This window comes from Canis lupus, chromosome 10 (genome assembly GCF_048164855.1).
Source record: "Canis lupus baileyi chromosome 10, mCanLup2.hap1, whole genome shotgun sequence".
Lineage (NCBI taxonomy): Eukaryota > Metazoa > Chordata > Mammalia > Carnivora > Canidae > Canis > Canis lupus.
Genome location: NC_132847.1, coordinates 61875642 through 61888816, shown reverse-complemented (window position 1 = coordinate 61888816; position 13175 = coordinate 61875642). Strand labels below are relative to the sequence as shown.

The 13175-nt window shown below is 38.8% G+C and overlaps 1 long non-coding RNA gene across 1 annotated transcript in view; it reads left to right on the top strand.

Moving 5' to 3' along the window:
* LOC140641787 (uncharacterized) overlaps window positions 1–13175 on the top strand; it is a 28526-nt gene that overhangs the window by 746 nt on the left and 14605 nt on the right. The window contains exons 3-4 of the long non-coding RNA XR_012038374.1: window positions 8639–8863; window positions 8949–9077. This is a non-coding gene — a long non-coding RNA (uncharacterized lncRNA). The remainder of the gene's footprint in view (window positions 1–8638; window positions 8864–8948; window positions 9078–13175) is intronic.

The following is a 13175-nucleotide window of genomic DNA, read 5'->3' as shown; positions in this document are numbered from 1 at the left end:
TCGAATCCCACATCGGGCTCCCGGTGCATGGAGCCTGCTTCCCCCTCTGCCTGTGTCTCTGCCTCTCTCTCTGTGACTATCATAAATAAAAATTTAAAAAAAAAGTTTAAAAAAAAACAATAAACACAACAAATGGATAATTTTTAAAAAATATTTTATTTATTTATTCATGAGAGACAGAGAGAGAAAGAGAGAGACAGAGGCAGAGGGAGAAGCAGGCTCCATGCAGGGAGCCCGATGCAGGACTTGATCCCGGGTCTCCAGGATAAGCCCTGGGCTGAAGGCCACGCTAAACCGCTGAGCCACCTGGGCTGCCCAACAAATTAATAATTTATGTAGTGTGTTCATGATTGCTGTGGAATACAGGTAGATCAAGTAAGGGGGGCAGTCAGGACTGTGGTAAGGAATGGCCGGGAAGGATGGAATGCAACTTTAAACTGGGTGGTCAGGGTAGACTGAAATTGAACAAAACTCAATGGTACTTCCTGCTTCTCTTCCTCACCACATCTAGTGGAGTTAAATTCTAACCGTCCTTCAATGCCCTGTTCAGAAGTCACCTCCTTTGTAATGTCTCCCTGAGTTCCTCAATATTCCATAAACATTCCTTCCTTTACATTCCCACATGTGGCTCGTATTGTTGCTCTCCCCAAATCCCTCTGAGTAGCAGACAGATCCTATGCTCCTGCATATATGCAGTCTGACAGCTCCATGCCTCAAGTGCTTGCCTCACTGACTCTCTGCCTTAGGGCATTCCAGTGCTTAGAGTGCAAGGAAGCCCAGAAGTGCTGGGGACTTAACATCCCTCAGGGATTATCCTCAAACAAGGAGAGAAGAGAGTGAGTGGGTAAAGACTCCAGCTTCCCTATCTGCTAGTCGAGTAATTTTGAAGTGCATTCCACACCTCCTCAGAGGCTCCCATTGGGATTAAGCATCAGTTGCTCATAGTGTCTGTTTATTAATGCACCATTTATAGATATCTTGCCCTTTTCTGTCTCCCTCTCTGCATTCTTTCACATGTGCTTTCTGCACTCGGCTTATAAATAACCTTTCCAACCCAAATACTTCAGGGGAATCTAAATTCAGACACCGTAGCATTTTGATTTTGAAGTCCTATGGTCTTATTGGTTTTTTTCTTTATATTATATTATTTATGAACATTTGCATCTATTACTAACTTGTGAGTTCCTCAATTTATATCCTAAAAATTCTATACTGCTAAACAGAGCTTTTGACCTTTAATCTAAAATATTAAGTTGCCTATATATTTGGTAAAGTTGACCTGGGTTTAGTTAATCAATGACTTGCATTCATTCAAATTTCAGATCCATTTTTTAACAACTGTATTTCTGTGCACTATTCTGTGCCTCAAATTTTTCATTAGTAAACTAGAGATAAAAACACCTAGGCTCATGGGACTGGGCACTATTCAGAGGATAAAAAAGAAAATGTACACAAAGGTCCTAACTTAGTGCCTAGATACTCATTCAGTATAGTCCTTTCCTGCCCTTTGCCTTTCTCTCTCTTGCCAAATTCAATATTTTAAAATAAAGGAATCGGTGTCTTGTAAGGCTGATTTTTGACCTAAGCGTATGTAATGCTAAACATAATGCATTAATTATAAATAAATAAATAAATAAATAAATAAATAAATAAATAAATAAATAAATAAATTGAAACAGATATAACAGAATTTCAAGTCTCTTTAAAACATTAACGACTAAATCAGAGGTATTTTATCTGAGGGAGACGTAGAACCATAAACTGATACATGTTTCTGTATTTTTCTCTTGTTCCTTTCAATTCAATAAAGAAGTTGTCATCATGTATGGCAAGGTTCCATTTATCTCTTTAAAGTATCTGACATATATTGTAGAAATATACCGTCAATAAAATAATCGCTTTGACCAACTAGTTACCTAGGGCAGGTGTGTGAAAAAGAAATACTACATTACTTGTAGCAAGGGTTTGCCTATCAAAAATTTATTAATCATTAGATACTAATTTTTCCCCTATTCTATATTTTTAGATAGTGATTTGAGGACAGAGATCCAACTATTTTAAGAGTGGTGCCTTGTAAATTACAAGAAAATGTTACTAACTCAGTAATAACTACAGATAGCGAAATATTTTCATAATTTCAACTTAAGAAATATTTCCTGCACATGCAAAATCCTGTGCCAAATGTTTTATGAAAGTTTACAGAGGAGAGAAAGTATAGGGTGAAGATTTAGAGTGGTATGAGATACTATAGGATGGGGTCAAATTTGAGTGATAAAAGATATATAAACTCATTGCAACATAGGTTCAAAAGAGAAGGATAAGACTATTCCAGCAACCAGGAAACCTTCATGAGGAGATATTTTCTGAGATGAATTGGTCCTAAGGATTTTAGCATGCAGAAATGGAGCAAAGGGCACTTCTGAAATGTGGGCCAGCCTATACGAAGGTGTGGTCATGGGAAATAAAAAAAATATTTTCAAAAAAAGATCGTAGTCTTTCAGTTTGGCTCAAAAGTGAAATGTATTGAAATAGGTTGTAGTAAGCAGGAGTGAGAGAGGGGAGAGAGGCCACAAGGCGAAGGGTCATGAAGATGAGAGAGACAGAGATTTGCATATGGGAATGTAATGGGAATTTGTAAATGGGAATGTAAGTAACTGAAAATTCTGTCTTAACCCATTTAAATGGGAATTTGTAAATGGGAATGTAAGTAACTGAAAATTCTGTCTTAACCCATTTAAACAATAAGGAAAATGTATTATCTCACACAGTAGAAGACTACCCTGCTTCTGGAGACATACCTCAGGTTTGGTTGATTCAGTATCTCAATGATATAATCAAAGACCCACAGTTTTTTTCATCTTTCTCTTTTGCTGAAGCAAAGATGTCAGCTTTGTCCACTGCCAGCCACCCAAGATCACAAGTTGCCCACTGTGGTTCTGGGAACAAAATGCAGACAAGACATCAGCCAACAGAAGGATAAGAACTGTCTTTATAGGTGTATAGAAGCGTCTTTCAGAAATCACTTTCCCTGAAGCAGTTACCTCTCACATTTCACAGGCTGAAATTAGATCACATGCTCTTTCCTAAAGCAATTACTGATAAAAGGAATGGGATGTTCATGCTGGCTAAGATGATTCAATTTATATCACTGATTCATGTTGATGGAGTAGATGCAGTTTTTCTTCCAGAAGAAGAAGAAAGGCATGATGATTGCTGAGTAGGCAACCAACAGTCCCTGTGGAAGTTATGGTGATCATATATCCTGGTCTGCCTGTTGAGTTCTGGTCCATACCTGCTATCCCAATGTAATTAATAATACATTAATTCACTCTCAAAAGTGTTCCTGTTTGGACAATAAATTATATGGTCACTGCAGCTAAAATAGATCATTTTAGACGTTTAAAGATTTGGGTGTGAGAGCTATGACTTAGAGTGACTTATCAGTATATAATATGATTAAAAACAAAAAAAACATTTACAGGTAAAGACCAAGAGACTAGTTAGAAGATGACTAAAACAGATTTTAAAAAAGTCTAAACTAGTATAGTGGCAACAGGCATGGAAAGAAAGACGCAAAGAGTTCTTACAGAAGTAATAATTTAAAATTTGGCATCTGTTCATAACAGTAAGGGAGTAGAATAAAAGATGAAAGGCTTTAAATATTTAAATTTGCATTACTGAGAGAATATATTGTTCTAATGGAAACGGTAAGGCCAGAAAGACTTGTTTTGATAGGTAGAATGTGACGTTCGGTTTTGACATGTTGAATTTAGTTCTATTGGGGAAATTAGGTGAAAGTATAAGGAAGTATATTAGGGTTATCAACAGCTTCTGTGATAATTAGAAATACAATTTTTTGGTGGACTTTCATGGAGCCAAAACACAGAACTCCACAAAAATAAACAAGTAAGCAAAAAAATTTAATTCATCATTTACTCCGTAAATAATTAGCAAGTGTCAGGGACAGCTCTAAAAGTTGAGGAATTAGCAATAAACAAAACAGATCAAATCTTTGACCTCTTGGAGCTTATATTCTAATGGAGGGAATCATGATAAACACATAAATGTGGTATTATGACATATTTTGATAAAGATTATAAAAGAAAAATAAAAGTATTGGGGGTGGTCATGCAAGTCTTTTCCAATAAAGTGACATCTGAGTAAAGAGCTGAAGGAAATGAGCCCTGCAGATATCCAGGCAATGAATATTCTAGTCTGAGAGGACAGCAGGTGTAAAGGTTTTTATTGAAGTGTTCTTGAACTTGCAGGAATATCAGAAGGACCAGTGTGTCTGGAGCCTAGAGAATGAGGAAAGTAACAAGGAAAGCCAGTGGAAAGTAACAAGGTCAGCCAGCCAGCCAGAGGCCAGGTTCATAGGGCCTTATGGGTCCTGGTGATCACTTTGAATTTTGCACTGATTGAGGCAGAAAGTCATGAGGATTTTTGTTTTTGTTTTATTTATTTTTTAATTTGTTTTTATTGAAGTTCACACCCAGTGCTCATCCCCTTAGTGCCCCATGAGGATTTTTAATACTGATGAGTGGAGAATAGATTATTGTCAGGCAAGCAGGAGGTAGGGATACTAGTTATAAAGCAATTATAAAATTTTTGATAAGAAATTATAGAACTTTAAAGTCAGAAAGTAGCAGAGGAGATGGTGAGAAGTGGTCAGATCCAGAATGTATTTTGAAGATGGAGTCATAAAAGATTTGCTGATGGGTTAGGTATGGGGTGTCGAAGCAAGATAATAATAATAATATAGAAAAGCTCTAAGGTTTTGGCCAGAGACATGGGGAAGACTTTTGGAGGGGCATACATGAAAGAGAGTTGGTAAACCAAATATTTGGTTTCAGAATATTAAGTTTGAGGTGCTTACACTGGAGGAGGATGTTAGTAAGGTTGTTGGATAGATGGAATATGAGGTGCAGCAGAAAAGTTAGGGCTTGAGATAAAAACTTTGGAGTCATCAAGTAGATGGTATTTAAAATCATGGGATCCCTTGGAAAATGAATATAGATGAATAAGAAAAGAGGTCCATGAACTCATAGCTCTGGGGCACACCAATGTTCAAAGATCAGGAATACGTTTTTGCAAGGCAGGAGAAGATCTAAAAGAGCAATGTTCCAGAGTCAATGGTGTGATGATAAATGTTTAACAAACGGCCTTCTAAAATTAAAAGCCCTAATTTTTAATGCTTGCCAATTTCTGTGGTATAAGTACTTCTACCATAACCAACTTTATGCTATGTATCATTATTCAGCAATCGGCTTACAAAATTCCAAAAAATTAACAGCTGTATCTTGCAAAGCAAGCTCTAGTATACCACTGCCCACCTGAAAGGTACATAAGATTTTTAAAGGAAGAGGGACTAACAAGCTTCCAAATGCTGCTAATAGAATGAGCACGAAGAATATTAAGAAATGGTCACTAGATTGGCGACTTGGAAATCAACTGCTGAATTTGACCAATGAATATGATGAAAAAGTTGCGTTGAAGGGTGTTTTTATGATGAATAATGGGGAAGTGAGTAATGCTACTTAGTAAGATGGGCAGTTGATACTTAAAGTTTCTTTATGAGGAAGCAGTATTGAGAATGTGAAGTATTTAACTACCTAAAGAACCAAAAGGAGAACATTCCAGGGAGAGAAAGGCCCTATAGCAGGAATGACCTTAGTGGTTTCATGAATTGAGAAAAGGCCTATGTGTTACAAGTATAGGGGGTAAGGCTGGAAATGGCCAGAGGTGAGCTGGAGAGGTATAAAAGATCACAGTGTTCCTTGCAGGCTATCAAAAGCAATTTATATTCATTATAAATAATATGGAATTATGTAGAAGTGTTCTAAGCAGAGGAGTCTCACAATCTGATTGGGTCTTTACAAAATATTACTGTCCAATGTGTAACAAATACATTGAGAATTGGGGGGAAAATAGGAAAGTGTAGTGTCCCTGTGGGAGAATTGTTTTAGTTGCTCGGGTGGAAGGAAGATGATGGTGACATGGTGCCAGATAGTAGCAAGAAAGAAGGAAAAGAAGGGATAAATTTTCAAGGTATATAAATTATCTGTTGGTAACCAGAATGTAAAAGATAAACCAAAGGTGGCATTAAAAATGATATTACGATTTATGGCTTGGGCACTTGGGTAGGTGGTCATGCTATCTACTGAAATAGGAAAAATATAGAGAAAAATACCTGTTAAAAGGAAAAACTTGTATTTTATCATTTATATGTTAAATGCCTTCAGTTTAATGGGGTTCGGGATGAGGAAAGGTTTGGGCCACAGATATTACACTGGAGGGGTTGGCACATACATGATATTTAAAGTCATAGGAATGAATGAGATCACCCAGTGAAAGATAGAAGAGAGAAAAGAAGGTTGTAGACTGGAGGAAGACCAAAGACACTGAGGAGGATGCAGAGGGTGGACAAAATAAGTTAGAGCGAAGTAATACTGCAGATTTTATGAAAGAAGAGTAATTTGTGAGGGAATAGTCGGTCCCGTGGTTGGAGATCCAGTGAGAGAGGAAAGCATGAGGGTCACTGGAAACCTTGACAAGAATAATTTTAGAGAAATGGTGGGGGCAGAGGCTAAACAGTAGGGAACTGAAGAGTGAGCTGCTGGGAGAAGCAGCATAGACAGTTTGGGTTGACGACTCTTGAAGAAGTTGGCTCTGAAAGTGAGCAGAAAAATGGGGAGTGGGTAAAGAGGACATAAGGAAATATTGTTTAAATATATGTGATGATGGACAATCTTTACATGCTAGCAGGAATTATTCATGACAGAAGGAGAGACTGATAATGCAGAAGAGAGGGGGAATAATCAGGAAGCAAAATCCTCTAAAGGTGACTGGCCACAGGGCATGGGGTGAAGGAATGACTTCAGCTGGTGTGGGGAGCTTCTCCATTGCATCTGAAAGGTAGAAAAAGTAAGGGCAGGTCAGGCCCTTGGGTTGCTGACTTAGTGATAGGAAGAGGGGGTGCTTCCCATGTCATAGCTTCTGGGAGCTATGAGACCAGGTCAGCATAATAAAGTGGTGCTGGGCGGTGTACAAAGTAGCAAAAAGGAACAATCTGAGTAAAGAACAGAAAAATAAGCTTCTTGGAGAAACAGGAACACTGCATGCTAGAAGTGAATATTTATTCAAGGCTGGTGATCAAGGTGTTCATGAATTTCAAGTGACACCAATTACATCCATTTCCCCAGTTGTGTGATTTCCTCAATAATTCTATTATGTTGTCATTAGAAACTGAAATTATGTCATGTGTGTACCTATCATAAAAAATGAAATTTATAATGTTTAAATGGGTAAAAGTTATTAGTGTCCTTTCAACCGGTACTTATTAAGTACCTGGTACATGTCAGGCACTAAAGATTCAAAGACAGAAGTCATGGTCCCTGCTGTGAGAAACCCACAATGCAGTAGTGCCACAGGCATTTATGGAGTAACTGTGATCCACTCATGTTGGCAGGTGAGAACGTACTGGTGTAGGATTGTGTAAATACAGGTTTATACTGAGTACGTGAGGTCTTCAAGCTTAAAGCATTCATAACAACTCTCTGATAAAAAAAAAAAAGCAGTGTTACCTGATATTTCATCAATCATAAGATTACACGGACTATTATTTTGGATGTTCTATTCCCTTCCATACATGTAAATATTGGACATACTCGTCTAAAATAATTGTCAAAACAGTCTGATATCCTATATCCTACATGAGCCAGAATCTCTGAAGGTACCTTACATGTGTCCTGAAAATTTAAATACTAATTCTATGTTATATGTGCATATTCTGACTCAATAGTAAGTGCCAGATACTGTGCTAAGCAAGGACACACATTATCTCATTCTAGCATCAGATATACAATAAAAAATGTGGAAGTCATTCCTAACGTTTTTTTTCAGAGGAAACTGAGTCTAAGAGAAGTAGTAAACCAGGCTTTAAATCTAATCTGTCCACCTCAGTCTGCACTTTCACACCTCTTTAATTTGAATTGTGACACATATTTTTAGGAATTGTTTTAAATATTTAAATGTTCTACATTTAGATCCTTCCCCCCACCTCTTGCCTATTGCCAACCAAGGCAGACCATTTTTTTTGTGTTAAGATTTTTTTTTTAAGTAATCTTTACACCCAACATGGGGTTTGACCTCACAACCCTGAGATCAATAACTTCGTGCTCTACCAACTGAGCCAGCCAGGTGCCCCCAAGGAAGAACATTCTTGTACGTCTGACCATGTTCAGGATTTGGATATTTCTTTTTTTTTTAAGATTTTATTTATTTATAAGAGACACAGAGAGAGAGAGAAGAGGCAGAGACACAGGCAGAGGGAGAAGCAAGCTCCATGCAGGGAGCCTGATGTGGACTCAATCCCGGGGCTCCAAGGTCACGCCCTGGGCTGAAGGCGGTGCTAAACCGCTGAGCCACCCAGGGATCTCCAAGAGGGTGTCTCCCCAAAGTGGGGAGGGCTGGACATTTCTAATGCAAAAAAATAATGGTTTTTTTTTGGCTGTTTATCTCTGAATAAATTTCGACTGTGCTCTTCATCCTCATCAAAATGAGTTTATAGTGTGTCCTCCCTTAGAATTTCTGAGGGCAGATATCACATGTTAACATTTCATTTATCTCTATCTCCTAGTTCAGTTCCTGTCACATAATTAGAAATATCTGTTTATCTGAAGTTACGATGGGATGTGATACGACAGTGCGAATTTGATTGGTCATGGCTTAGACAGAGACCATGGTGACATCTGGAAGTTCTGACCAAAAGCCTCAGCGATACCTGGTGATTTGTGGAGAGGGATGCTGTGGACACAAGCATTGCTTCCAGGATATTCTAATGACAGTGCGTGTTAGAAAAATGGTGAGCTCAATGCATTTGGGGTCAGGTCTTTCTGAGGAGCAGGAGCCAAGAAAAGTAAGGCAGAGACTTGTCTGTTTTTGTATAGCCTGGTGGCTCCACCACTACTCATGGTAGTTCAAGAAGGAGAGAGAGACAGACACAGACACAGAGACATGGAGAGACTGAGGTTCACAGCCTGAGTCCTGCCACTGCCCAGGTCCATAACCTTTAGGAGGTAAGTTCTGCAAATTTCATATTCCTCACAGTGTGTTTTACTTCTAAGATTAATCTGAGATTTAAATAACAAAGTATTTATGTACCTTGTGAAAAAACCTGGACTTCGGCCCATTATGTAGAAAATGTTGGGTGATTCTCAATGGGGAAGCACTGGGAGCCTTTCTCCTAAGATCAGGAACAAGACAGGGATGTCCACTCTCACCACTGCTATTCAACATAGTACTGGAAGTCCTAGCCTCAGCAATCAGACAACAGAAAGACATTAAAGGCTCACATTGGCAAAGAAGAAGTCAAACTCTCCATCTTCGCCGATGACATGATACTCTACATAGAAAACCCAAAAGCCTCCACCCCAAGATTGCTAGAACTCATACAGCTATTTGGCAGTGTGGCAGGATACAAAATCAATGCCCAGAAGTCAGTGGCATTTCTATACACTAACAATGAGACTGAAGAAAGAGAAATTAAGGAGTCAATCCCATTTACAATTGCACCCAAAAGCATAAGATACCTAGGAATAAACCTAACCAAAGAGGTAAAGGATCCATACCCTAAAAACTATAGAACACTTCTGAAAGAAATTGAGGAAGACACAAAGAGATGGAAAAATATTCCATGCTCATGGATTGGCAGAATTAATATTGTGAAAATGTCAATGTTACCCAGGGCAATTTACACGTTTAATGCAATCCCTGTCAAAATACATGGACTTTCTTCAGAGAGTTAGAACAAATTATTTTAAGATTTGTGTGGAATCAGAAAAGACCCCGAATAGCCAGGGGAATTTTAAAAAAGAAAACCATATCTGGGGCATCACAATGCCAGATTTCAGGTTGTACTACAAAGCTGTGGTCATCAAGACAGTGTGGTACTGGCACAAAAACAGACACATAGATCAATGGAACAGAGTAGAGAACCCAGAAGTGGACCCTGAACTTTATGGGCAACTAATATTCGATAAAGGAGGAAAGACTATCCACTGGAAGAAAGACAGTCTCTTCAATAAATGGTGCTGGGAAAATTGGACATCCACATGGAGAAGAATGAAACTGGACCACTCTCTTGCACTATACACAAAGGTAAACTCAAATGGATGAAAGACCTAAATGTGAGACAAGATTCCATCAAAATCCTAGAGGAGAACACAGGCAACACCCTTTTTGAACTCGGCCACAGTAACTTCTTGCAAGATACATCCACGAAGGCAAAAGAAACAAAAGCAAAAATGAACTATTGGGACTTCATCAAGATAAGAAGCTTTTGTACAGCAAAGGACACAGTCAACGAAACTAAAAGACAACCTACAGAATGGGAGAAGATATTTGCAAATGACGTATCAGATAAAGGGCTAGTTTCCAAGATCTATAAAGAACTTATTAAACTCAACACCAAAGAAACAAACAATCCAATCATGAAATGGGCAAAAGACATGAAGAGAAATCTCACAGAGGAAGACATAGACATGGCCAACAAGCACATGAGAAAATGCTCTGCATCACTTGCCATCAGGGAAATACAAATCAAAACCACAATGAGATACCACCTCACACCAGTGAGAATGGGGAAAATTAACAAGGCAGGAAACAACAAATGTTGGAGAGGATGCGGAGAAAAGGGAACCCTCCTGCACTGTTGGTGGGAATGTGAACTGGTGCAGCCACTCTGGAAAACTGTGTGGAGGTTCCTCAAAGAGTTAAAAATAGACCTGCCCTACGACCCAGCAATTGCACTGTTGGGGATTTACCCCAAAGATACAGATGCAATGAAACGCCGGGACACCTGCACCCCGATGTTTCTAGCAGCAATGTCCACAATAGCCAAACTGTGGAAGGAGCCTCGGTGTCCATCGAAAGATGAGTGGATAAAGAAGATGTGGTCTATGTATACAATGGAATATTCCTCAGCCATTAGAAACGACAAATACCCACCATTTGCTTTGACGTGGATGGAAGTGGAGGGTATTATGCTGAGTGAAATAAGTCAATTGGAGAAGGACAAACATTATATGGTCTCATTCATTTGGGGAATATAAATAATAGTGAAAGGGAATAGAAGGGAAGGGAGAAGAAATGTGTGGGAAATATCAGAAAGGGAGACAGAACATAAAGACTCCTAACTCTGGGAAACGAACTAGGGGTGGTGGAAGAGGAGGAGGGCGGGAGGTGGGGGGTGAATGGGTGACGGGCACTGAGGGGGGCACTTGACAGGATGAGCACTGGGTGTTATTCTGTATGCTGGCAAATTGAACACCAATAAAAAATAAATTTATTATTAAAAAAAAAAGAAAGAAAATGTTGGGTGATTGATTGATAGCTGTTGACATTGTGACATTTTTAGACCTGACCTCTTTGAAGCCAGGAGTTACACCATGTCTATCTTCATGGTCCTGCCGACAAAGCCAAGTCCAACTTAGAGAAGTGAATCAAGAAAAAAAGAATTAATAGGGGCACCTGGGTGGCTCAGCAGTTGAGCATCTGCCTTTGGCTCAGGTCATGATCCCGGGGTCCTGGGATCAAGTTCCTGGATTGGGCTCCCCGCAGGGAGCCTGCCTCTCCCTCTGCCTATGTCTGCCTCTGTCTTTGTGTCTCTTGTGCATACATAAATAAAATCTTTAAAAAAGAGAGAAAGAATTAATAAAAGTCATAGGATTTATTACTATAAAAGAGGAGCCTGGGTGGTACAATTGGTTAAGCGTCTGACTCTTGGTTTTAGCTCAGGTCATGATTCCAGGGTCATGGGCAGGTCTGCTGAGGACTCTTCACTGAACATGCACTTTCTCTCTCTCTCTCTCTCTCTCAAATAAAATAAATAAATATTTTTAGAAAAGTAATAGCAGGGGATCCCTGGGTGGTGCAGCGGTTTGGCGCCTGCCTTTGGCCCAGGGCGCGATCCTGGAGACCCGGGATCAAATCCCACGTTGGGCTCCCGGTGCATGGAGCCTGCTTCTCCCTCTGCCTGTGTCTGTGCCTCTCTCTCTCTCTCTCTCTCTCGCTCTCTGTGACTATCATAAATTAAAAAAAAAAAAAAAAAAAGAAAAGTAATAGCATTTTTCTATCTTCTGTCTTTCATCTCCCAAAGGCCACTGACCTTTAGGAAGCTGAGGTTAGGCATCAGCAAATTTTTCTAATCACCTACCGAAATCATTAAGACAAACTGCATAGGAAGGACAGTGAAACAACTACAATACTGACATTTGTATTTTTAATTATTAATCACATCCTTTATTTGAATTGACTCTTTTATTTACCACATGTCTAAGTGATAGTAAACATAATCACTCTCATTATAAACTAATTTGAAAGGTAATTTTCCAATTAATAAATATATACCAATATAAATTGTGTTTTTCTGATAAAATAATTATAATAGCTGCCAACAACTTTGGAAAGAAAACAAAGGCATTTGTTAGTGGCGACACCTAATGAAAAATTTGATGGGCTAAACAAGAAAAATTGACAGGCACAATTCCCCCCACAAGAACAATTTGTTACTGATGATGAAACTGAGAAATAACCAGAATGAAAGTTGTGAGATTCACAGTGAAAGCCCTCAGGGTAAAATTAATTTCTTTATAACACAGTTTAAAGGCACACAAAAGGAAATTGCTTGTGCCAGATGGGGTAGGAAAGGCATTGTGAATAAAAATGAGCATCTCTTTTCTGCTTACAAATATTTAAATTAAGATGATACCAGCATGTCTAGTTAATGGAATAACAGTATTGATGGTTGCACAACTTTTAAGGATTTTCTTGTTCTTTTTAAATGGACTTTGCCAACACACTGAAATACTTTAAGCAATATATTAAACCTGGCACTTATTATCAGAGCACATGCTCTTCTCTTTGAATTATGGTTGCAGGCGGAACAAGAAGAATGAGATGGATAAGGTGCTGGATTTAGAGTCAGAGAACCCAATGCAGCTCTTGTGCAGGCTCTGCTACCGAGTAGAAGGAAGGCAAGTCATAGACCTCCAAGGGACAGTTTCTTCATTAGTAAAATGAGGACAGGAGTACCTTCCCTTCCACCAACTAAGTTCCATGAGCACCAAATGAGACAGTTAATGAAGACAGTTTCAGTTAATTTCTTGAAACCCATA